At 37.8% G+C, this 25,477-nt stretch overlaps 1 protein-coding gene across 9 annotated transcripts in view; it reads right to left on the bottom strand.

The window, feature by feature from the left end:
- APC (APC regulator of WNT signaling pathway) overlaps positions 1–25,477 on the bottom strand; it is a 150,292-nt gene that overhangs the window by 100,548 nt on the left and 24,267 nt on the right. The window contains exon 1 of one of the 9 annotated variants that reach the window (XM_066382009.1): positions 4,464–4,504. The exons of the other annotated variants lie outside the window; for them this stretch is intronic. The gene's annotated coding sequence lies outside the window, so the exon portion shown is untranslated. Of the gene's footprint in view, positions 1–4,463; positions 4,505–25,477 lie in introns of those variants that run through there. 9 annotated transcript variants of the gene reach the window in all.

Genomic DNA, 25,477 nt, shown 5'->3' with positions numbered 1-25,477 from the left:
AACTACGGCCCGTGGGCCACATGCGGCCCCCTGAGGCCATTTATCTGGCCCCCGCCGCACTTCCAGAAGGGGCACCTCTTTCATTGGTGGTCAGTGAGAGGAGCATAGTTCCCATTGAAATACTGGTCAGTTTGTTGATTTAAATTTACTTATTCTTTATTTTAAATATTGTATTTGTTCCCGTTTTGGTTTACTTTAAAATAAGATATGTGCAGTGTGCATAGGGATTTGTTCATAGTTTTTTTTATAGTCTGGCCCTCCAACGGTCTGAGGGACAGTGAACTGGCCCCCTATGTAAAAAGTTTGGGGACCCCTGATCTAGAGGGAGAGGAAAATAGGAAGTTACTGTTTAATGGGTACAGAGTTTCAGTTGGGAAAAATGAAAAAGTTCTGGGGATGAAGGATGGTACTTCACAACAATATAAATGTACTTAATGATATAAATATATATGTATTTCAATTGTTAAGATAGTAAATTTTATGTATGTACATTTTACAATAAAAAAGTCATTAACTGCAAAGAAACCAGACACAAAATGATGCCAAATATTTCACAAGAATTAATGCATATTGAAGAATACCTTTGAATGCTGTAAGGAAAGCAGGAATAGGGTATAGCAGTAAGGGGGGAAAAGGCTTGCCTTATATGGATTGATTATGTCATGATTTGATCTACAAAAATTTTTTTTGAGAACATAGTTACTACATAACGTATGAGATGCCATCTGTACCAAAACAAGAGCTGGGTATCTATCTTAACAGTTGAACCCACAGAAATCAAGAACCACAGATTATTGACTATTAAAACCACTACTGACTATTAAAATCACTTCTTTTAACCTTCTCATTTTACACTCAAGACACTTAATACTTCAAAAGTAATTTACTTTTCATAGTGACCTGTGATTCCTAGAAAAATTTACAAGCACAGTGTTTCAAAGAGCAAACCAACACATTCCTTCAAATTAGAAGTATTTTAGATAATATAAACCTTTAAATATCCTAGAAGTAGCAAAAGCTATCAGTGTTTAGCTAGCAAATAACATTTCATATAGTTCTATTATAAATTTCTTAGAGGTTAGCTTCCATGTCTTATCTGACTCGCCAGCACCTTTTATAGTTCTGACATTTATTAGGTATTCAAATATGTAGTGAGTGCATTTTCTCAAGGATCATTCATCTTTTCTAGCTCATAATGCCCTATGCCAGGGGTCCCCAAACTTTTTACACAGGGGCCAGTTCACTGTCCCTCAGACCGTTGGAGGGCCAGACTATAAAAAAAAACTATGAACAAATCCCCATGCACACTGCACATATCTTATTTTAAAGTAAAAAACCAAAACGGGAACAAATACAATATTTAAAATAAAGAACAAGTAAATTTAAATCAACAAACTGACCAGTATTTCAATGGGAACTATGCTCCTCTCACTGACCACCAATGAAAGAGGTGCTCCTTCCGGAAGTGCTGCGAGGGCCGGATAAATGGCCTCAGGGGGCTGCATGTGGCCCGCGGGCCGTAGTTTGGGGACCCCTGCCCTATGCCATGCCATCTTGTGTGCTATGTAAAGTTTCACTAAGACTTTAATACAAAAAAAAAAAAAAAAAAAGAAAGAAAGAAAGAAGAAAAAGGAAAATAATCAAAATTAAAGAGACATTTAACATAAAAATATTGGTTAAAGCCCTGGCCGGTTGGCTCAGCAATAGAGCGTCGGCCTGGTGTGCGGGGGACCCGGGTTCGATTCCCGGCCAGGGCACATAGGAGAAGCGCCCATTTGCTTCTCAACCGCCCCCCCCCCTTCCTCTCTGTCTCTCTCTTCCCCTCCCGCAGCCAAGGCTCCATTGGAGCAAAGATGGCCCGGGCGCTGGGGATGGCTCCTTGGCCTCTGCCCCAGGCGCTAGAGTGGCTCTGGTCGCGGCAGAGCGACGCCCCGGAGGGGCAGAGCATCGCTCCCTGGTGGGCAGAGCGTCGCCCCCTGGTGGGCGTGCCGGGTAGCGCATGCGGGAGTCTGTCTCTTCCCGTTTCCAGCTTCAGAGAAAAAAAAAAAAAAAAAAAAAAAAATTGGTGAAATTAGTAACAGGAAAAATGGTAAAATAAAAATCCACAGAACAATTTATGTATGAAAAGCATTAATAAAGTGCTTTGATTCAGTTTATAAGGCATACTTATGAATATTTAACTTCTAAATTCCTTAATAACTCCATTCTGGCCATATCAATTAGCAATGAATAATTTCAAAGACCACTAAAGCCAATAGTTCAGTCTTATATTAGGTAGTTTATTATTATTATTTTTAGAGACAGAGAGAGGGATAGACAGGGACGGACAGACAGGAACGGAGAGATGAGAAGCATTAATTATTAGTTTTTCACTGCGCGTTGCAACACCTTACTTGTTCATTGATTGCTTTCTCATATGTGCCTTGACCGTGGGCCTTCAGCAGACTGAGTAACCCCTTGCTCGAGCCAGAGACCTTGGGTCCAAGCTGGTGAGCTTTTGCTCCAACCAGATGAGCCCCGCGCTCAAGCTGGCGACCTTGGGGTCTCAAACCTGGGTCTTCTGCATCCCAGTCCAATGCCCTATCCACTGCGCCACCTCCTGGTCAGGCCTATATTAGGTAGTTTATAGGGAAAAAGACAACTTTTCTTATTTTAGTTTTTATTTCTTATTTAATTCTTAAAAATATCTCAAACTAATGGTGTTTTATTTAGAAGTATGCATATGATTAATAACTTATACAATACAATGACCTTGAGAAAAGTCACAACATACCTAATTAAAGTATAACATTTAAAATGAAATGTTACACTGAGCTGTTTTAAATAGTTAAATGAGATCATTTATGTAAAACTAAGAATCATAAATTCTCAAAGACTAAACTAATTAGGGTTCAAAGAACTAAATGGTATTAGCAATTAAATTTCATTTTGAATTTTAATGTGACATCCTTAATTCTATCTATAGTTTCCACCACATTTTAAGGGCTATTAACCCTGATAACAATAATAAATGATTCTTAAAGCAGAAATAGTCTTTAAAAAAATAAAATTATTTTATCACTGAAAAGTTTAGTTTTATTAATTTAAGACCAAGTCCTTATTACCTTATTAGTAAGACAAAATTACAGGTTATCTCAAGACTTTCTACTAGGTGAGCACTATTTAGGAGATACTGTCACTAATCCTGGAGGACTTTACAAAGCCACTGCCATCCTGTTCAGGGAGTAGGAAGGTGTGGCAGGCTGGCTACTATAAATCTGAATAAAGATAATCCATTTAAAATCATATCAATCCAAAAACATGTTTATAAAATTACTTTAAAAATACAGATCTTAAATATTAGGCCTATGAAAAATTTATCACTATAATTTTTCACAAAGAAAATGACATAATAAAGTGATTTACTCTTGAATAACCTAATTAATAGAATAAGACTATACTAACAAAGGAAAAGATCCACTGCTTCATACATAATTTAAGGTTTACTATAAGATTTATGTTAGAGTAAAGGATTTGAGCATCTCTTTTGAGATGCTGAATCAAAGTGTCTGACACATTTCACTGTCAAAACACTCATAGCCTCATATTTTTCCCACTTTAAAAAAGGCAAATATTTTTTTTCTCTTATTCAGGTTGCAAGGATAAACCATGGCTTCTTGTAAAGGACTTCCACCGCCGGGCACCGCTACACGGTTTCTTACTCCTCTGCAGTTGTCCTTTCAGCCTCACAGAGGGAGAGAAGCACTGCTGCAGTCATCTGCAAAAGCCACTACACTGCGCCGCGAAACTAACAAAGACGCTGGTATCTTTCTGCCACCCAATTCACAGGGAGTTAGTTCACTTAAATGTTCTGCACAAGCACGCACTTCTGGTAACCAAAATTTCACCAGTCAATCAAAACTATCCTTAAGCTCTGCAACACCTGCCTCTTCTTCCTCCACTCCTAAGTATTCCTTTTCATTAGTACACATCAGCCATCAGCAGCAGCTTTGAACTCCTCTTTTGGCTAACACTGCATGTGTCCCTGTAGCCAGGGAGGAAAAGAAGCCTTTCATCGGTTTAGAAATTTTGCTCTTCGTCATGAATATGCTCCATTCTTTGTTGTCCTCTACCAGTTTCCTTAGATACTGTTATTCCCCTCTACTCTGTCAACAGGCATTATAAAAACAAAACCTCCTTCTAGCTTCAAAAATAGCTTTCTCACCAGCTTCCCCTTAACACTCCGACCCCTCCCCCCTTCTTCCCTTCTGTCAAAAACCCTGGATCAAGAAGCACAGGAAATCCATCTCCTGTGCTGCAGTAGAGGGGGGGGGGGGGGGGGGGGGAGACGCCCCTGCCTCCACGCTTGACATGTGGCAGCGGACCCTGTGCCAAGGAAAAACCACCAGTTTCAGTCAGTACGAGGAAAAATTGTCTTCCCGTCCCTCTGCAGCAAGCCAGGTCATCACAGGTCCAGCACCTACCCCATTTCCGAAGCCAGCAGCACCTCCATTCCGTCTCCAGCGACACAGAGGCGGGCTGCGCCAATATAGCCACATGTCGGTCACGTGTCCCCGTGCCCAGCCAATCCTCGGGTGGCTGACGGGAATGGGGATGGGGAGCGCCCTGGTCCGCATCCAGCGGATTTCACAGCTGCTTCACGCTCTGCTTCTTGTCCCGAAGCCCGCACTCCACACTGGCAGCAAGGCACAGGGTCCCACCCTGCTGCACAAGCCGAGCCTAACCACCCCTACCACCAAGCAACTGCGCATCGAAGCTTAGAGAAGCCCACATGCATAATAGGATAGGTTGGGTTGGGGTGATCCACACGGTGGATAGATTAGCATGAGATGCTGAGGTGGGTGGGTAATACATAAATTACATCTCTTTACATGCCTAGTATAGATAAAATGAATGTATTATAATACTTTTACATTACAAATCACTGATTTGTTAGATAAATCATTCAAACTATGTTTAAATTAAAAAATACAGTTACCAGAAAAGCTATGATGACAGCATAACCGAATGAATCATGGAATCACTGTCTGGGTTGAATTTTTGCTCCTGCCACTTACTAACTCTGATTTTCGTTACTTAAAGGCTCAGTGCTTAAATTTCCTCTGTAAAAAAGTAGCAGACATATGGAATAGAGGAATTAATATATATGAAGCAGTATTTAGAGCAGTCCCTGACACAGTAAGGGCTATTGGCTACTACAAATCTGAGACTTAAATTTAATATTTTAATGCAAATTCTGCATTTCATTTAAATCTAGGCAAGTAAAGCTTAAATTACTAATTTTTATGAGTTAGAAAGACAAAATCCAAGTTGCCAAAATTTAAAGTAGACTTAAATTCTGGTTTAAATAGAGGGAAACCAGTTTCCATGACCTATTTCAAATTTAAAAGAATGTTTAACTTCAGGTCTTTAAATGAAATATATTTACTACAATATTTTTTAATTTTTCAAATTAATAGCATGAAAGAAGCAAGCTATTAAACAGCTGTGAATGAAAAAGGGGTCACAAGCTCAGGGAAGGCATGAGGGCCTTACAAACTCAGCCACCAAAAGTAAACACACAGAATGGTCTGAACATAATTCCTAACTAAAAGCAGGTCTTGGCTGGTAGTCATGTTGTATAGGCTTATAGCTTCCTTGACAAAGTTCAATATTCACCTTAACTGAGTCTATCTCCTGTCTTTTTGTACGTAAGATAACATACCTTTGAAAAGTCAGAGTACTCTTTTCCAGATCCCTCAAGTCACAACCACCAGAGAATGAGACCACAGAACCCCTTATTATCTTTCTTCCCCCAAGTACCATCTCTGTGCTGTAAATGGTAATTATCAACTAGCCTGTACTCATGAATACAGAAGTGTGAGTTTCTCTATTTTGTCTTTTTATCTAATTCCAGAGATCCTGTCCACCAACTCTGCTTTCAACCGCCCCCGCCCCTTACTCTACCACCAATAGATTTCATGTAACCCTCTTTACAGCTCCTTTTATTCTCACATATAAAATAAGCTACAAAAATGCCATTCTCTGGAGTACTTTCTCAAATCCATTGAGATTTTGCTTACCAGCAACTGTAGTCAGCTTGGGTCAAATGAACTCATAAAAATCCTCTACTGGTTTGGCTGTTTCCTACTTTGACACAGTGTATTTGGAGTAATTCCAATTTATTAAAAATTGTTTAAATTAGAAAAGTAACAGATATATGGCAAAATGCTCATAAATATAAGAGATGTTCACAGTGGTTATCCTTGGCAAGTAGGATAATGGAGTAATTTCTATTTTTCTTTATGCTTTTCAATATTTTTTCTTTGTTTATTATAATATAATGCCTGATATATAGCAAATACTCCCTAAATATGTTGTATTAACAAATGATCTGACCACATTAGTAATTAGTAATTAAACATTAAAAGTTTATCAACAACAAACAAACAAACAATCCAATAAAAAAATGGGAAGAGGACATGAACAGACACTTCTCCCAGGAAGAAATACAAATGGCCAACAGATATATGAAAAGATGCTCAGCTTCATTAGTTATTAGAGAAATGCAAATCAAAACTACAATGAGATACCACCTCACCCCTGTTAGATTAGCTATTATCAACAAGATGGGTAATAACAAATGTTGGAGAGGCTGTGGAGAAAAAGGAACCCTCATACACTGTTGGTGGGATTGTAAAGTAGTACAACCACTATGGAGGAAAGTATGGTGGTTCCTCAAAAAACTGAAAATAGAACTACCTTATGACCCAGCAATCCCTCTACTGGGTATATACCCCAAAACCTCAGAATCATTGATACGTAAAGACACATGTAGCCCCATGTTCATAGCAGCACTGTTCACAGTGGCCAAGACATGGAAACAACCAAAAAGCCCTTCAATAGAAGATTGGATAAAGAAGATGTGGCACATATACACTATGGAATACTACTCAGCCATAAGAAATGATGACATCAGATCATTTACAGCAAAATGGTGGGATCTTGATAACATTATACGGAGTGAAATAAGTAAATCAGAAAAAAACAAGAACTACATGATTCCATACATTGGTGGAACATAAAAACGAGACTAAGAGACATGGACAAGAGTGTGATGGTTACCAGGGGTGGGGGGAGGGAGGACGCAGGAGGGAGGGAGGGAGAGAGGGGGAGGGGGAGGGGCACAGAGAAAACTAGATAGAGGGTGACGGAGGACAATCTGACTCTGGGTGAGGGGTATGCAACATAATTTAATGACAAGATAACCCAGACATGTTTTCTTTGAATATATGTACCCTGAATTATTAATGTCATCCCATTAACATTAATAAAAATTTATAAAAAAAAAACATTAAAAGTTTAAATATATTTAGACACAGTTTCTCTTCATGCTTGAAATAAAAGAAACATGTAAGTTAATTTGGTTCTATCTTAAATATCCTTTCTGTCAGGATGACTTAGTTTTACAAAAGGCTTTCAAGATTCTCTTACTCAAACTGCATGATTCATTAAACAGGACTTAATTATTTATATAGTCATTGACTATTTGTGACAAATTCATAACAGAATTTCTCATGAAGCCTAGAAAAAGTGCCCTTTCCTTTCTGTACAGAAAAAGTACCCTTCAAAACAAAGAATACATTGTAGAAGCTCCTAAAAATAACTTCTTAGTACCCTAAAAAACAACTCTATTGCTCTTGACTCAGACTATGATTCAAGTTATTATTTAGTAAACCAGTTTATAGCCAAAATATTTGTCTACATGCATTGTAGAACTCAGTAATACAAATGACAAAATTTTAAAGAAACATATGACTGTTACATGTTCATTAATCATGATCCAAATCTAAAAGAAAGCCAATCTAAAAACTTTATATTTTACAATGTTGCTAACTGAATTATTCAGTAAGATTTTCAAATCAGTTTCCTCAGGGATTCTTCAAAGCCTCTATTTGAATTTTATTTAAAAAATATATTTAGCTTTTTTAAAAATTATAATTAGGCCCTGGCCGGTTGGCTCAGCGGTAGAGCGTCGGCCTAGCGTGCGGAGGACCCGGGTTCAATTCCCGGCCAGGGCACATAGGAGAAGCGCCCATTTGCTTCTCCACCCCTCCGCCGCGCCTTCCTCTCTGTCTCTCTCTTCCCCTCCCGCAGCCGAGGCTCCATTGGAGCAAAGATGGCCCGGGCGCTGGGGATGGCTCTGTGGCCTCTGCCCCAGGCGCTAGAGTGGCTCTGGTCGCAACATGGCGACGCCCAGGAGGGTCGCAACATGGCGACGCCCAGGATGGGCAGAGCATCGCCCCCTGGTGGACAGAGCATCGCCCCTGGTGGGCGTGCCGGGTGGATCCCGGTCGGGCGCATGCGGGAGTCTGTCTGACTGTCTCTCCCTGTTTCCAGCTTCAGAAAAATGCAAAAAAAAAAAAAAAAAAAATTATAATTAAAAAACCTACAATCAAAATGTACTGAGCCAAATTCAAACACAACAAAGATCACTGGAGCATTAATTTGTGCATTTAGGTTTTTACATATCTAGGAATAAAGCTCCTGTCATCCCTATTAAATTAAAAATGTTATATACATTACATATTAAAGATTAAAAAATATTTTCTGATCAAAATTATAGAAATTAATTGTATGTTAAGGTTATTGTATGATGACACTGACAACCATGCCCCTGATTTCAAATACCTGTAAGTTCATTATGATCGGCTTGAACATTTTTAGTAAATGTTCATAAATAAATGTATAAACCTGAACATAGAGCCCACTTTTTTTTTTTTTAAGAAAAGACCTTTCTGCAGCTTAAAAAAAATTAATGGCTAAACTGGGTTAACAGGATTCCTAATGTTTCAAATCTTGCATTCCACTTTAACATAGACATACTGGGCCTAATTTAAGATATAGTTTTTAAAACTGAGAAGAATATGAACAACAGTATTAACTAGTATAAAATGAGTAAAAATTAGTGCTCCTTTTACTTGTCTTAATTAACTATTGTGCTTTGTCAATACTTAACTCTACTGAAGACCTCAGATACAGAATAGAATATATTTATGCCTACAAAGAGACCAACAAAAGTTTTTGTCTTAAAAAATAATTATGTATGCCAAAAAAAAAAAAAAAGGGAAAGAAAGAAAACATGCCAATGTAAATCTAATTTCTCCAGGTGCTAAGCCATCAAATAAAGCTCAGAATCATTTAGAAACCTTGCAGTCTTAGAATTTATACTGGGTTATGGTATAATAAAAAAGCACAAGAATAAAATGGGTCGGATTTCCAAGGCCAAATTGGCTGTGAAGACCCATTCTCCCATCTTTTCTATACTTCTCATGGGATACAGAAAAGAGTGGAAATGTTGCAATGACAATGGGATTTTTAGTGATGTATAAACTAAGAGAGAGGTATACTCAGGCCTTCCGCTAGATTTAACTATGTGTTCTGTGTTACCTATGGGGAAAACAGTTACCCCAAAGAAACATTTCTAGCACAATAGAATCTTAATTAGCTTTTCTCCCTACAATCTTTCTCTTCTCTAATCAACACATACCAAAACAGCATTTTTGCACAGGAACATTTCACAGCTTTCCACTGCTGGACAGTGGAATTGAGATAGTTTGGAGTTGAACAATGGAGGGCCCTCAATGGCATGTTAATTAGTCTTCCTACACTAAAAGGCTACCTTCTTATATTAAGTTTCCATGGCTGCCGTAACAAATTACTACAAATTAAGTAGTTAAAAACAACAAAATTTATTATTTAACAGTTCGTGGTTCAGAAGTCCAAAATAGATCTCACTGAGCCAAAATCAAGGTATCTATCTCCTAGGGCTGCACTCTTTTCTGAAGGGTTTAAGGAAGAATCTTTTCTTACCTTTTCTAGCTTCTAGATCAGTGGTAGTCAACCTGGTCCCTACCGCCCACTAGTGGGCGTTCCAGCTTTCATGGTGGGCAGCAACGGAGCAACCAAAGTATAAATAAAAAGATAGATTTAACTACAGTAAGTTGTTTTATAAAGATTTATTCTGCCAAACTTAGCGAAAATCTGACATAAAGTACTTGGTAAGTATCATAATTATTATTATATGCTTTAACTTGCTGTAACTCTGCTTTATAAATTTTATAAAGTAAAGTTACTTCCCTACTTTATAAATCACCATTACTGTGGAACCGGTGGGTGGTTAGAAAATTTTACTACTAACAGAGATACAAAAGTGGGCGGTAGGTATAAAAAGGTTGACTACCCCTGTTCTAGATATTGACTGTATTCGTTGGTGAAAAGCCTTCTTCCTCCAACTTCAGAGTTTTAGTAAGGATGAATTGAGTCCTCCTAAATTTGCAGCACTCTGACCTTGCTTCTACTTTGACTATCTTTTTTTTTTTACTTTTTTTTTTTTTTTAATTAATTTTTAGAGAGGAGAGAGAATGAGAGAGAGAGAGAGAGAGAGAGAGAGAGAGAAGGGGGAGGGAGGAACAGGAAGCATCAACTCCCATATGTGCCTTGACCAGGCAAGCCCAGGGTTTCGAACCGGCGACCTCAGCATTCCAGGTCGACGCTTTATCCACTGCGCCACCACAGGTCAGGCTGACTATCTTTTTCTTCGATTCTTCATTCATCTGCTTTACTACTCCACTTTTAAAGACTCCCTTTAAAGAAGCTTATACTGGCTCATCTCAACAATCTAGGATAATCTATTTTCAGGTTACCTCTTTAGCAACCTTAATTTCATCTGCAACCTTAATTCCCTTTTGTTACATAATCTAACATATTCACAGGTTCTGGAGATTAGAAAATGGACATCCTCGGGGAGCCATTACAGTGGTCCCTTGAGATACGAGTTTAATTCATTCTATAACCGAGCTCATAAGTCAGTCAACTCGTATATCAAACAAATTTCTCCCATTTAAAATAACTGAAAAGATTTAATCCGTTCCAGCCCTGTGAAACATCCCCAAACCATCCTAAATTATAAAAAACGACATATTTTTAATTAAGAAACACACATGTATACTTTACCAATGTGTAACAAAATACATGAAATAAAAGAAAGAAGTGTTATTTAGTACTGTATTCTTACCTTGGAGACAGATGAGTGCGGCTAACGGAGGTGAATGGCAGAGGAGGAGGGAGGGAGGAAGGGATGCAGGCACTATAGACACATAAACTAAACTGCACTTTCTTAACACTAAATGTAAACTAAAACTGCACTTTCTTTACTTAAAATGAAACCACAAAAACTTAATTGTAAAAAAAATTCACTTTCTTAACTTTAAACTTAACATAAGCTTAACATTACGTATTTTTCATTTAATCATCACCTGTTTTTGCCTTTTTGGCTGCACTTTCAGCACTTTCACTTGCAGGACATTTGAATAAAAATCTATCCAAAGAGGTTTGCTTTTGCCTGCCTTTTAAAATGTTACGGAAATGTGACAAACAAGTGTCATTAAAAAGTGCTGAAGCACGACCAGTTGAAACTTTTTCTGGGTGTTTCTTTTCAATGAAACTTGAAAGCGTCTCCCACATTGCCAGCATGTCTTTAATTTCACTTGTAGAAATCACTTCCTCCGACTCTACCTCCCCCTCACTACTAATCTCTTGCAGAAGCTCCGTATGTTGCATCATCTGTAGCTCCTTCAACTCCTCAGTTGAGAGTTCCTCCTCATGTTCCTCAACAAGCTCGTTTACATCACTCTCATCTACCTCCAGACCCATCGACTTTCATACGGACACAATCTCTTCCAATGCTTCTACCTCAGTCTTGGTCTCTGGTTCGAATCTTTTGAAGCCCCTGTCTGAAACAACATCTGGCTATAACTTTTTCCATGCCAAGTTCAAGGTTCTTCTTGTAACCTCTTGCCATGCCAAGTCAATAATGCGTAAACATATCACGATGTTGTAGTGATCTTTCCAAAACTCTTGAAAGGTTAGATTTGTATTCTCGGTCACCTCAAAGCAGCAGTGGAACAAGTGCTTTGTGTAAGCTTTTTAAAGTTGGAAATGACTTGCTGACTCATAGGTTGCAAGATTGAAGTCGTGTTGGGTGGGAAGTAGAGGACTTTCACGAATTTGAACTCATCAAGAATGTCATCTTCAAGCCAGGTGGATGGGCTGGAGCATTATCAAGGATTAGTAATACTTTCATTGGGAGTTTATTTTCTTGAAGGTATTTCTTCACTGCAGGACCAAAGATGAGATTTACCCATCAATAAAAAACTGCCGCATAACCCATGCCCTAGCATTGGCACACCACATAACCTGCAGTTTTTCTTTAAGAATCTTGTGAGTCTTAAAGGCTCGAGGATTTTCAGAATGATACACTAGTAGAGGTTTTACTTTACAGTCACTGCTAGCATTTGCACACAATGCAAGGGTCAGATGGTCCTTCATGGGTTTATGGCCTCTATGGTGATTAAAGTCCTCCGGGGCATTTTTTTCCAAAATAATCCAGTTTTGTCACAGTTGAACACTTGTTGGGGGATGTAGCCTTCCTTTGTGATAAGCGTAGCAAAACGTGCGATGTACTACTCCTCAGCTGCCTTAACGTCAGCACTCGCAGCTTCACTATGCCTCACCACAGAGTGGATGCTAGATCTCTTCTTGAAATTTTCAAACCAGCCCTGATTTGCCTTAAACATATCTTCTGCTGTCTCTTGAGGTTGATGGTTCTTTTTTCTTCAAGTCGCCGTAAATAATATGTGCCTTTCGCATATTACAGTCTCCGTCACTGTATCTCCTCCCAGCTCTTTCTCTTTCACCCACACCAGCAGAAGCTTCCTCATTTCTTCTTGGATATTTGTCCTTAATTGGGACAGAATTGTAGTTCCTTTTGCTGGATTTGCACTTTTGATGGCATCCTTTTGTTTAAAGATGGTACAAATTGTAGATGTATTGTGGTTGCACAGCTTTGCCAATTCAATCACTCGTATACCATGCTCACGTTTTTCTATTATTTCTTGCTTTACTTCTATCGACATCATTCTCTTCTTTTCACCGCTGTTCCTTACGCTCACTTTCTTCAGCCCCATGATAGCACACAAAATAGTAAAAAATGCAAAAATGATGCAAGAATGAGTACAGCGCACAAGATTCGACTTGATTCTGCGGGTAACACGTGAGAAAGAACGAGATGCTGGTGTTGTGCTGCTGATACTGGACCCAAGCACCAAAGCGCCAACTAGCAGTAGCTTCCTGAATCACGACTCGTATCTTGGAATTTTGCTCGGATCTCAAACAGAAATGTGGACCGAGTCGCAGCTCATATCTTAAAAATTCGTATGTTGGTCTGTTCGTATCTCAAGGTACCACTGTATTATGCCTACCACACTATAGCTTTATCTTCAACTACTTCAGAACCTGCACCTTTTTTAAAAATTATTTTTTATTAAATTTTTAAATTTATGTTAACATGGATCAAGTGTTCTACTCAATATAACACCCTCACCCCCCCCCAACAATGTGCCCTCATTACACCCCCTTTGCCTTCCTCCCCCTTTCCCTCTGGGATTTGCTGTCCTGTGATCTGTATCTATGTGTTATGTATATATAATTTCACTAATGCCTTCATCTTCTCTGACCCTGTCCCCTCATCCTCTTCCCTCTGACTGCTGTCCCTCTGCTCCCTGTTACCCTGCCTCTGCCTCTATTCCGTTCCTCAGTTCACTGTGTTCATTAGATTCCACATATAAGTGAGATCATATGATATTTGTCTTTCTCTGCCTGGCTTATTTCACTTAGCATAATAATCTCCAGGTTCATCCATGCCATCACAAAAGGTAAGATTTCCTTCTTTTTCACAGCTGTGTAGTATTTCATCGTGTATATGTACCACAGCCTTTTTATTTTTTTGTATTTTTCCGAAGCTAGAAACGGGGAGGCAGTCAGACAGACTCCCGCATGCGCCCGACTGGGATCCACCTGGCATGCCCACCAGGGGGTGATGCTCTGCCCATCTTAGGGCATCGCTCTGCCGCAATCAGAGCCATTCTAGCGCCTGAGGCAGAGGCAACAGAGCCATCCTCAGCGCCCGGGCCAATTTTGCTCCAATGGAGCCTTGGCTGCAGGAGAGAAAGAGAGAGACAGAGAGGAAGGAGAGGGGCAGGGCTAGAGAAGCAGATGGTCGCTTCTCCTGTGTGCCCTGGCCAGGAATCAAACCCGGGACTCCTGCATGCCAGGCCGATGCTCTACCACTGAGCCAACTGGCCAGGGCCTACCACAGCTTTTTTATCCATTCGTCAGAACTTGTATCTTTTCTTTTTTGTGTGTGACAGAGACAGAGAGAGAAAGAAACAGAGAGAGGGACAGATAAGGACAGACAAGCAGGAAGAGAGAGAGATGAGAAGCATCAATTCTTCACTGCGGCTTCTTAGTCTCCTTAGTTGTTCATTGATTGCTTTCTCATATGTGCCTCGACCAAGGGGGCTATAGCAGAATTAGTGACCCCTTGCTCAAGCCAGTGACCCTGGGTTCAAGCCAGCGACCATGGGGTCATGTCTGTGGTCCCATGCTCAAGCCAGCAACCCTATGCTCAAGCTGGATGAGCCAATGTTCAAGCTGGAGACCTCAGGGTTTCGAACCTGGGTTCTCTGCGTTCTAGTCTGACACTCTATCCGCTGCGCCATGGCCTGGTCAGGCAGAACTTGCATCTTAATAATAATCCAATCAAAACTAAACAACTAGCCATTTCTAAAACTCACCTTAAACATAGAACTTTCTGACTTTAATGTGATCCTAGAGCAAATGAAGTCCTAGAACAAATTAAGCCTAAAACATCACTGGAGGCAAAATGACAAAACAGAATCCTACTTTTGGCATGTCATGAGAAGAAAGGATTCTTTGGAAAAGGCAATAATGTTGGGAAAACAGAAGACAGCAGCAAAAGAGGAAGACCAAATATGAGATGGACGGACTCCACAAAAAGCCACAGGCATAAGTCTACGGGGCTGAGCAGGGCTGTTGGGAACAGGACATCATGAACATCACTACATCACTCACTCACAGGGTCAGCAGGAGTCAGAGCCGACTCAGCGGCATACAGCACACACACTAACATGATAGAGTAAACGGCTCCAGAATATGGAAATTAAAGACTTAGGTTCAAAGTTCTGAAACTTTCATCTTGTAGCTCTATGATTTTGGATATGTCACTTAACAATCTTCTAAAACTTGGCTATCTTTCATCTATAAAATGACAATAGCTATCTGTTTAGCTTATTTTATTTATAAGGATCAAATCTGTCATTGTGAACAAACTTTGTAAACTGTGAAATACTTTTTAAAATTAACAGATTATTAATTGCTCCATTGGTCCAAATCAAGGTTCAGCTTAAACACACACTTCCATGAAGTAATCTACCATCATACCTACAATCCAATGAACGCTCTTCTTCCCTCCATTGTTCCATCTCTTTTATAGCACAAACACATTTTGTATCTTTAAATGTACATCTCCTTCCCTATTCTTGACTATAAAAATATTAAAGGAAGAACCACATCTAATTTTACCTCATATGTCTCATGGTGAGTACCATAATATTTTGTACATATGTAATAGATGTTCATTAAATATTTGTTTAGGACTGGCATAACATTAATCTTCAAAAGACTATCAATGCAGATGCCCTCATGAAATAATAGTAGAGCAAATGTTGAATAATGGGTTTGATTAAAAAAAAATACAACTTTCAACAGAGGAAATGAAATGCTTTAAGTAATAACCCTGGGCCTTATAGGTAAAAAAATGTGACGCAGCCTTGGAACTAAATTTCTGAGATTATGCAGCTGCAGAGCAGAATCACTTTATGAGCTTGAATTTTTAAAAGACCATTAAAGTCAGAATCTCTAAGGATGAGGCCTAGGCATTGGTATGTGCTGCCAGAATCGAGAAGCACCAAGCACCATTCTATCTACATATATGAATACAATGGGGATAAGACAGTCTCTTCAATAAATGGTGTTGGGAAAACTGGATAGACAGATGCAAACAAATAAAATGGGGCCCCTATATTAACACCATACACAAAAATCAACTAAAAATAGATTAAAAACCTAAATTTAAGACCTGAAATCATAACACTCCTAGAAGAAAATATAGTAGGTAGCCTTGTTGACATCAATATTGCCAATGCTATTTGGATTTAACACCAAAACAAAGGAAACAAAAACAAAAATAAACAAGTGGGGGCCCTGACCAGGTAGGTGGGTCAGTGTACAGAGGATCGTTCTGGTGAGCTGAGGTCGCAGTTTCAATCCCCAGTCAGCGCACGTAGGAGAAGCAACCAGTGAGTGTACAACTAAAAACGGAACTAAGTGGAACGGTGAGTTGATGCCTCTCTCTTTCTCCTTACCACCCCCCTTCTTCTCACTCTCTCTCTCAAATCAATGAAAAAATTAAATTAAAAAAAGTGAAACTACATTAAGCCAAATAGCTTCTGCACAGCAAAAGAAACCATCAACAAAATGAAAACACAACCTACTGAATGAGAGAAAATATTTGCAAATCATATATTTGCTGAGATGTGAATATAGCCAAAATATATTAAAAAACTCATTTAATTCAGTAGTCAAACTTTTTTTAAAAAAGCTTGATTAAAAAATGGGCAGAGGAACTAAATAAACATTTTTTCCCAAAGATATTTAAGCGGCCAACATGTACACAAAATTATGCTCAACATAACTATCAGGAAAAGGCAAATAAAAATCACAATAGATGGCTATCATAAAAAAGACAAGAGATAATAAATATTGGGGATAATATGGTAAAAAGTGAACCCTTGTGCACTGTTGGTGGAGAAGTAAATTGGTGCAGCTACTATGAAAAACAGCACAGAGGTTCCTTAAGAAATTTAAAGTAGAACTACCATACAATCCAAAAACCCACTTCTGAATATATATTTCCAAAGGAAATGAAAACAATATGGAAGAGATATTTGACTACCATGTTAATTGCATTATTCATAATAACCATGAGAAAAAAAGAAACCCTGTTATTTGCAATATTATGGATGGACCTTTAGTGTATTGTGTTAAGTGAAATAAGCCAGACAAAGGCAAATACTGCATGGTATCACTTATATATGTGGAATCTAAATAAAAAGTCAATTTACTCAAACAAAAATGTCATAAAAGATAATTATGATATATAATTATCATATAATATATAATAATTCACATAATATTAACTGAAAATGCAGAATATTATATGCTTAATGTGATACTTAGTAGCCTGCTTTTCTTAAAAGTAAATTATATATAAGAGCAGAGAAGACCAGAGAGAGATAACCAAACTACTAAGTGACCTCTCTTGAGTGTGGGATTACAGAAATTTAACCATTTCTGAATTTTATAAACTTGTATAACCTAACACATACTATTTTCTGTAATTTTATTCAAATGTTAAGTGCTTCTAAATTGGACAGAATTTGAAATCACAACATTTGAAGGAGGGAGAAATAAACATTTATTTCTCATCTCACCAGTGGCCAAAGGCAAAATCAGATTTTGTGGGGGCCAGAAGCACATATAAACTGTAGCAGTATCTTAAGAAAAATTAATAAAGATTGCTAGTGCTGCTGCAAAATGGCCTAGGAAGGGCCTGTGCAATAAAGTGCATTAAGCTTCACTAATTTCATGATAAAACTCCTTCTAAACTAGGAGCAGATACTACGTTAGGCAAATATATATAATCATCTAACCTTAATAAAACTTCCGCAGAGATTAAAGAAAAAGATTACTATTCACACACACACAGAACTGATGCAAAAAATATTTTTAAGCTCGGGCAATCCATACAATAGTGAAGTGGCAGTCTGATTCCTAAGCCAATGCTGATCAAGTCAAAATCACTCACTCTCCAGGTCTCATAAGCACCTCCCTACAGTGTGAGATCTGAGTATGTTATTTATCTCCCAGAGTAGCTTGACTTCTTCAGAGCCTCATTCCCCAATTACTATCATCCTGATGATTACTGCTGCACCTGGCTCTGCAGTAGTAGATGCTCAATAAATATTTATAGAATGAATGCATTATTCTAACAATTAGAATAAGTGAAAACAAGAAAACTCAAACTTTGAAAATGTCTATTTGGAATCCACAATAAATACCCTTTACCCAGAAATTCTTATAGTGAGTAAACCACAGATTCTCTGGAACATATCTATAACAAAATTTCTTTAAATGCAGAAGATACTTTTATGTTAATTTAGTTAAATAATGAAGGAGAAACAGTTTGGAGCTGTGGCAAATACGAGGTAATATCTGATGGTGGGGACATCAATAAAGGCCAAAGAAATCATAAAACTGTGACTGACTCAATAATGGCTACCCTGTCTGAGCTAATTCAACTTGACTGCCCTGTATGTTAAATCTGTAATAGGTTAAACATGCCCTGGTGATACTCTAGTGATTATGATACATTAGAGTAAAAGGACTTGGCAGATATAATTAAAGTTATTAATTAGCTGACTTTCTTTTCTTAAAACGTTTTTCAGACTGCAGATGACACATGACTGTGGGTTAACTGAAACTGTGGAAAGTGAAATTGAAGGTAAGGCAGGACTGTTAAAAACTATTTAAAGTAATAGTAGTAATGATGAATTGGTTATTATATCATATTGCTAAGTGAAATAAATGACAGCAATGTCACAAGAAATGAAAGAGAGGAATTAGGGATTTAGCTGATTTTAAAATAGAGAGATTATCATAGTGAGCCCAAATGAGCCCTTAAAGCCTCAAACCATTCACTGGCTTCTCAATGAAATTAGAATAAATTTCCTTACCGTAGTTTACAAAACTCTGCATTACCTAGCTCATTTTCTCACTCTCACTATCTTTTTCTGCCTCCTTCTCCTTTTCCTTTACTGCCTTTCCTTCAGCCTCAAGAACTTTACTCCCTAATCTTCAAATAACTGCTCCATTGTATCATTCAGGTTTAGGCATACATATCACATCTTCAAAGAGACCTTGCATGATCACTTTATCAACACTGGTACCAACCTTACATCCTTAAACTTTCTATCACATCATGCTTGTTTTGTCCTAGAATAATTTAAGTTCTGAAAGGCTCTATCTGTGTATCTTTCTATTTAGTAGTCTGTCTCTCTCATCATTATTTCCCAAAGTAGAATAACAATTCTATGAGGACAGGAATCTAGATTCTTTTGCACTGCTGTTTCCTTCAAACCTGGAACAGTGCTTGGTGCACTGTAATAATTTCAATACATTTTGTTGAAATGGATTAATGTAGGCCCTGGCCAGGTAGGTCAGTTGGTTAGAGCTTCATCCCGATACACCAAGGTTGCAGGTTTGATCCTCAGGTCAGGCACATACAAGAATCAGTCAACGAATGCATAAATAAGTTGAACAACAAACTGATTTTTCTCTCTCTCTCTTTTTAAAATCAATTAATAAAATTAAAAAAAGGAAAGAAATGTATGAATGTATAGTAGATAATAAAAGATAAATAGACATCAACTTACAGTCTAGTAGAGACTCTAAAACAATCACAACAATTTTAATACAAGGACACATATGTTCAAGTATGAGAGATTAGATCATTTCCAGCCAGGTAATCAAGAAAGATTTCAGAGAGAAAGCAGTAAAAGAACTAGCCTTGAAAGATGTTTAGGAATTTTTCAGGGCAGGGATGTATTTCCATACTATCTATCTGTCAAGTTAAAAAATTTAGGCCCTGGCTGGTTGGCTCCGTGGTAGAGCATCAGCCCAGCATGTGGATGTCCTGGGTTTGATTCCTGGTCAGGGCACACAGGAGAAGTGACCATCTGCTTCTCCACCCCTTCCCCTTCCTGCAGCCATAGCTGGAATGGTTTGAGTGTATCAGCTGGGAACATCAGCCTCAGGCACTAAAAATAGCTCAGTTGTGAGCATGGGCCCAGATGGGCAGGGCATCGGCCCCAGATGGGGGTTGCAGGGTGAATCCTGGTCAGGCACATGCAGGAGTCTGTCTATCTCCTCTCCTCTCACTTGGGAAAAGAAAAAAATTAAAAAAAAAATTAGACTTTACCTTATAGACAACAAAAAACAAAGTTGTTTCAAATAAGGAAAGATACACAAAAGCAAGATCTACAGTCAGAGCAAGATCTATAAAAATTAACAGGATTAGTTTCTAGTTCCCACTTAAGAAAAGAAATCATCAGAATTCATATGCATACTAATATAATGTATAGTGAAATTTAATAGCCCAAACCTTTTTCATTTGGAAAATATGATGGCAGGAGGAAACACTAAATTTCATACTCTATAAGGAATTTAACTTTGTTTTATTTGGTGTTATTTTGGCAATTTTGACCACACAGTTATTCATTAATTTTATGTTGTTAATAAATAAAGTCATCTTTGGCAACTGTTTAACCCAATTAGTAAAATATTCAGGTTATTTGTGTATAAGGAAAAAAAATTTTTAATTCTTAATATGCCCTAATGTGGGAAAGCTCTAGTTTTAGGGCATCTGATGTTTTTAAACTAAACTTCCCCTTGGGGGAGGGGAGGATTTCTACTTTTTAAAAACTAAATGTTTATGACAAAATTTTATGCTTGCCTATGTTTTTTTAAAAGCATGTCTAGTTTAATGTTTTAAACTTTGATCTTTACTGAAAACCTAAAACCGCAATAAAATTGTTCCCAAAGGTACAATTTGTAGTACAAACTTATAAAACCTATTCATAAGGATCACATTTTAGCACTAAAGAGCTCAGTAGCACAAGGTCACCAAAATAGCACCGAATGTTTATGGGATCATGGTGAATTTAAGAGAACATAGAACACATCTTTTTAAAGTCTTTCTCTCAGAACAAAAATATCTTGATCATTTAAAATATCACGAAATACCTAGATTAGTTAACAAATCATTCATCAAATTATAACACATAAATTAGCCCTTGAAACACATCGGAACTGATGAGGAAAATCCCAATTTTAACTGATGTTAAGAACACACTTAGGTGTACATGAAAGAATAAATATATGGCCTAATAACAGTATTTATTAACTAGGACCTTAAGCCAAAATCAGTGGGTCAAGATTTTTATTCTTATGCCAATATCCACAAATTCTTCCTTGGATGTGAAAATAATCACTTTCTGAACACCCTATATATTAATGACCGGCCATACTATACCATTTTCTTTCTTCTTGAATGTCTTCCCTCTCTCTTGCTTTATGCTGAATTTTAAACGTATGATATAAGGTAAAGTATAGACTATAAAATTATTTCACTTCTGGAGAGCTGAATATAAATGTTCACTATTACAGGCTAAATACTCTAAAATTATTAATTAAAAGGGAAATAAAAAAACTACCTAGAATTATTGTGTAAATCAAATCAGAAACCTCTGGGTCAACTTGGATTACCCTGCAATAGTACCTAATATATAGATCTATTTTAATATTAGGAGAATGAGTCACCTAATAAAAGAGTTCAAAATAAATATTTAATATTATGTTCTTGGAAGAGAGAAAGAAAAAAAATCAAAGGAAATTAATAAATTAAAACTTCATATTTACTTTCTAAGACTTCTTAAACTTTATTGGCCAAGTTTCCTCCAAGATTGGGTAGAATTATTTGAAGTATCACATAGCTTTTATAGAAGCAAAAAGTAAGATTTCTTACAAACAGGATTGTATTTCATTTCACATTCAAAAACCTTACTCAACAGACAGCAACAACCAATAAGCATCTTGGCCCCAAACTAGTTTGTACCTAATATAATATGATAAAGGCATTTTCTGCCCAAAGAAAGTTTCAAGTATGAGAGATTAGATCATTTCCAGCCAGGTAATCAAGAAAGATTTCAGAGAGAAAGCAGTAAAAGAACTAGCCTTGAAAAATGTTTAGGAATTTTTAGGGCAGGGATGCCTTCTATTAGGCATTCTGCCTAAATCTTTTCCTAAAGAAAGTTTTCTTTTTATCTCAAATAGATCTGCTCAATAAAACACTTGGAATTTCATAGAAAAGAGATCTTTTTGATATTTGTTCTTTTACAACAGAGAACACAAAATTCTTTAAAAAAAAAAGTCTCCTATGCAACTTGGTTGGATTTATCAATAATTTATTTTATGTAGTCTATATAAAATCTTATTTGTCTGGAAGCTAGAAGGGTTGATTCTGATCCTACCCCACTTCTTTAGAAATAATGTTTTTGTCTAACACTATTTTTGGTATTAAGAGTGTGATGCTGCTTGAAATGTTTTTAAAAAAACGCAAGCCTGACCAGGTGGTGGCGCAGTGGATAGAGCACTGGCCTGGGATGCTGAGGACCCAGGTTTGAAACCCCGAGGTCACCGGCTTCAGTGCGATCTCACCTGGTTTGAGCAAGAGCCCACCAGCTTGAGAGCGGGTTAGCCGGCTTAAGCATGGAATCATAGACATGACCCCATGGTTGCTGGCTTGAACCCAAAAGTGGCTGGCTTGAAGCCCAAGGTTGCTGGCTTGAGCAAGGGGGTCACTAGCTCTGCTGTAGCCCCTTGGTCAAGATACATATGAGAAAGCAGTCAATGGACAACTAAGGTGCCACAATGAAGGACTGATGCTTTTCATCTCTCCCTTCCAGTCTGTCTGTCCCTGTGTTTGTCTGTTGTCTGTCTCTCTCTCGCTTAAAAAATATATACTCAAGAAACTTGTGTGATTTCCTCTGGGGCAGGGGTCGGGAACCTTTTTGGCTGAGAGAGCCATGAATGCCACATATTTTAAAATATAATTCCATGAGAGCCATACAGCAACCCGTGTACATTAGGCATTATCAAATAAAATTTGGTGTTGTCCCGGAGGACAGCTGTGATTGGCTCCAGCCACCCGCAACCATGAACATGAGCGGTAGGAAATGAATGGATTGTAATACATGAGAATGTTTTATATTTTTAACATTATTTTTTTTATTAAAGATATGTCTGCAAGCCAGATGCAGCCATCAAAAGAGCCACAACTGGCTCGCGAGTCATAGGTTCCTGACCCCTGCTCTGAGGAATAGTAGAATAGAGTGACATTTTTTTTTAGTGTTTAAATCCTAACAGTGATCTGTACTACTTTTACATCAGAAGAACAACAAATCAACCTGGCACTAAGCTATACTTTAAAAATTCTTCATAATTGCCAGCTTCTATACAGATCCTTCAAGATTAGTGTTTCCCACCTTTCGTAGCTTTCCAAGTCCAAGCTCAAGAGCACTACATGTAAGGTCTTTTATGACCTGAGCCCTACATACTTCTCCAACTTTACCCATGACCACCCAACTACTCCAACTATACTCTCCAGCTGTACTCCAACCATATGGACTCTGGTGCACTCACTACCTTATTGTACTATTTTGTCTCCTGGAAGGCTTTCAACCACACTTTACCTAGCTAATGCTGACCCATATTTAGGGCTCTGACCATATTTAGATGACATCTCCCAAAAGCCTTCTCTAAGTCCTCTTGCCAGGGTGCTAGATCCCTTCTCCCCCAATATGCTTACAAAGGTCCCTCAGCTTATCAGTTATCTCATTTATCACACACTTAGTGATTACTTAGTTAGTATTATCTTTATTATATGCGGCTTAAGTGTCTGTTTGTCGCCGATAGCTTATTGGTTGCTTGCGTAACTGTACTAGCCAATGGGGTGAAGTTGCCACGACATTCAAATAGTCCCGCCTTCTGGCATGCCCCTCACAAATTGAGGTTAAAGATTGGAGCAATTATTATGCTGTTAAGAAATCTTAACACCAGAAGGGGTCTTTGCAATGGTACAAGACTAGAGGTTCTCCAATTGAAAAATAATGTCATAATAGCTAAGTCTTTGACTGGCTCCTCTAAAGGTGAAATACATGTCATTCCAAGAATTGATTTGGCTCCATCTCAAACAGGGTTGCCGTTTCAATTGAGATGTAGACAATTTCCTGTAAAACTTGCCTTTGCTATGACCATCAATAAGTCTCAGGGCCAAACGCTTAAGCGTGTTGGTATTTTTTTACCTGAGCCTGCATTTGGACACGGTCAACTTTATGTTCTTTACGTTCGTGAAAGAATGGACGTAAAATTAAAAATAATTGATGGTCCTCTGCAAGGCGAGCTTAAAAATGATGGAAAGATCTACACAAGAAATGTGTACAAAGAAATCTTTGACATGTGAATTAACATTTTATTATTTAAATCACCTTTATTTATTGAGCTAGCAGTGGCTCTTAAGAAATGTACCACCAGTGGTTTCCTTCATTGCCCTCTACTTTAAGCAATTAAGCAAGTAGAAGGGGGAAACCCCGTGGGGCAGTAAGCAAAGGGGCGTCCTCACCGCCTGCCCTGGGTAATTCAGTTTGAATTAGCAGACACCTTTGCACAAATCATTTTAATTACAATTTATAATATCTAGAACAGCAGTCATTTCTTATGACCGCCAGGCTTTCTAGTTTCTCACTAAGCTTATATATCATCATTGCTTTTCAATTGCCAGTATTCTACTTATTCCAAAGAAATTATTCAAATATTTGTGGGACACGAATTAAATATCTCTCATATGTCAAGATCCAATTCTGTCAAGCTATTTCTAACTATCCCAAGTAGTCAGATGTGTTGCCCTCTATATTCCTATAGTACTTAAGTTAATTACCAACTCAACTTAGACCTATTTCTTCTCATAGGCAGCTTCTGGAAAAGGTGCTCTGCCTTCATCTTCCTAATTACAAGCACTGTCCTAGGTATCTAGCAGAAATTAAATATTTGTTGAGTAAATGAAGTGAATATAATGTAAAAAGTCAAGTGAAAAATATCAAGCATAGGATAACCTGTTCATTTATTTCTCCATGTTTACTAATACTAAAAGACCATAAAGCTCTAACAAATATTTTGTGCTTGTTTTAGGATTAGGGTTAGGGAGCCATTAAAAGTCTAAACTATTGCTCAGTCAGCTCCTTATCTCCTTACTTCCTGAAACTCTGCTCTCTTTTTCATCCAAATTCTATTCTCACTTCTCACAGTAGCTCCCTTGACCCACAAAACTAGAGCCTTACCAGTAGCTTAGAAGTAGGAAAGTCCCAGTTTAATAGGGGTGGTAATAGTAAGCTTAGAAGGGAAACTCTTACATCAGGACAAGGAGAGATGAAATGTTTGACAGCCCAAACTGAAAAGCCAAATAGGTTTTCCTCTAGAAATAGTGTTACACAATGTTATATAGGGTAGTTATGGGAGTTAATACTGTATACGGATTAAACAGTCTGTGGGCAGGGCTGGGGACATAATCATAATAGCCAACATGATGCCTAAGGACTATACCAGATGTTTGGATTTTTGAACTACTATATATATAACTCTTTTCATATTTCCTCTTCCTGCAAAAGAAATTCTGAATTTCACAACAGGTTTGAGAGTGTTTAACATATTTAATATAACACACAAATTTACATAACTCACATAATTAAACTATATTTTAATACTACTACAGTATATAAAAATACAAGAGACTAAGGTACCAAAAATCAATTAACTCCCCTATAACTTCAAGCTCTTCAGTGAA

The sequence above is a fragment of the Saccopteryx leptura genome, chromosome 4 (genome assembly GCF_036850995.1).
Source record: "Saccopteryx leptura isolate mSacLep1 chromosome 4, mSacLep1_pri_phased_curated, whole genome shotgun sequence".
Taxonomy (NCBI): Eukaryota; Metazoa; Chordata; class Mammalia; order Chiroptera; family Emballonuridae; genus Saccopteryx; species Saccopteryx leptura.
The sequence above is the reverse complement of the archived record's forward strand: the minus strand, read 5'-3'. Positions and strand labels throughout refer to the sequence as shown.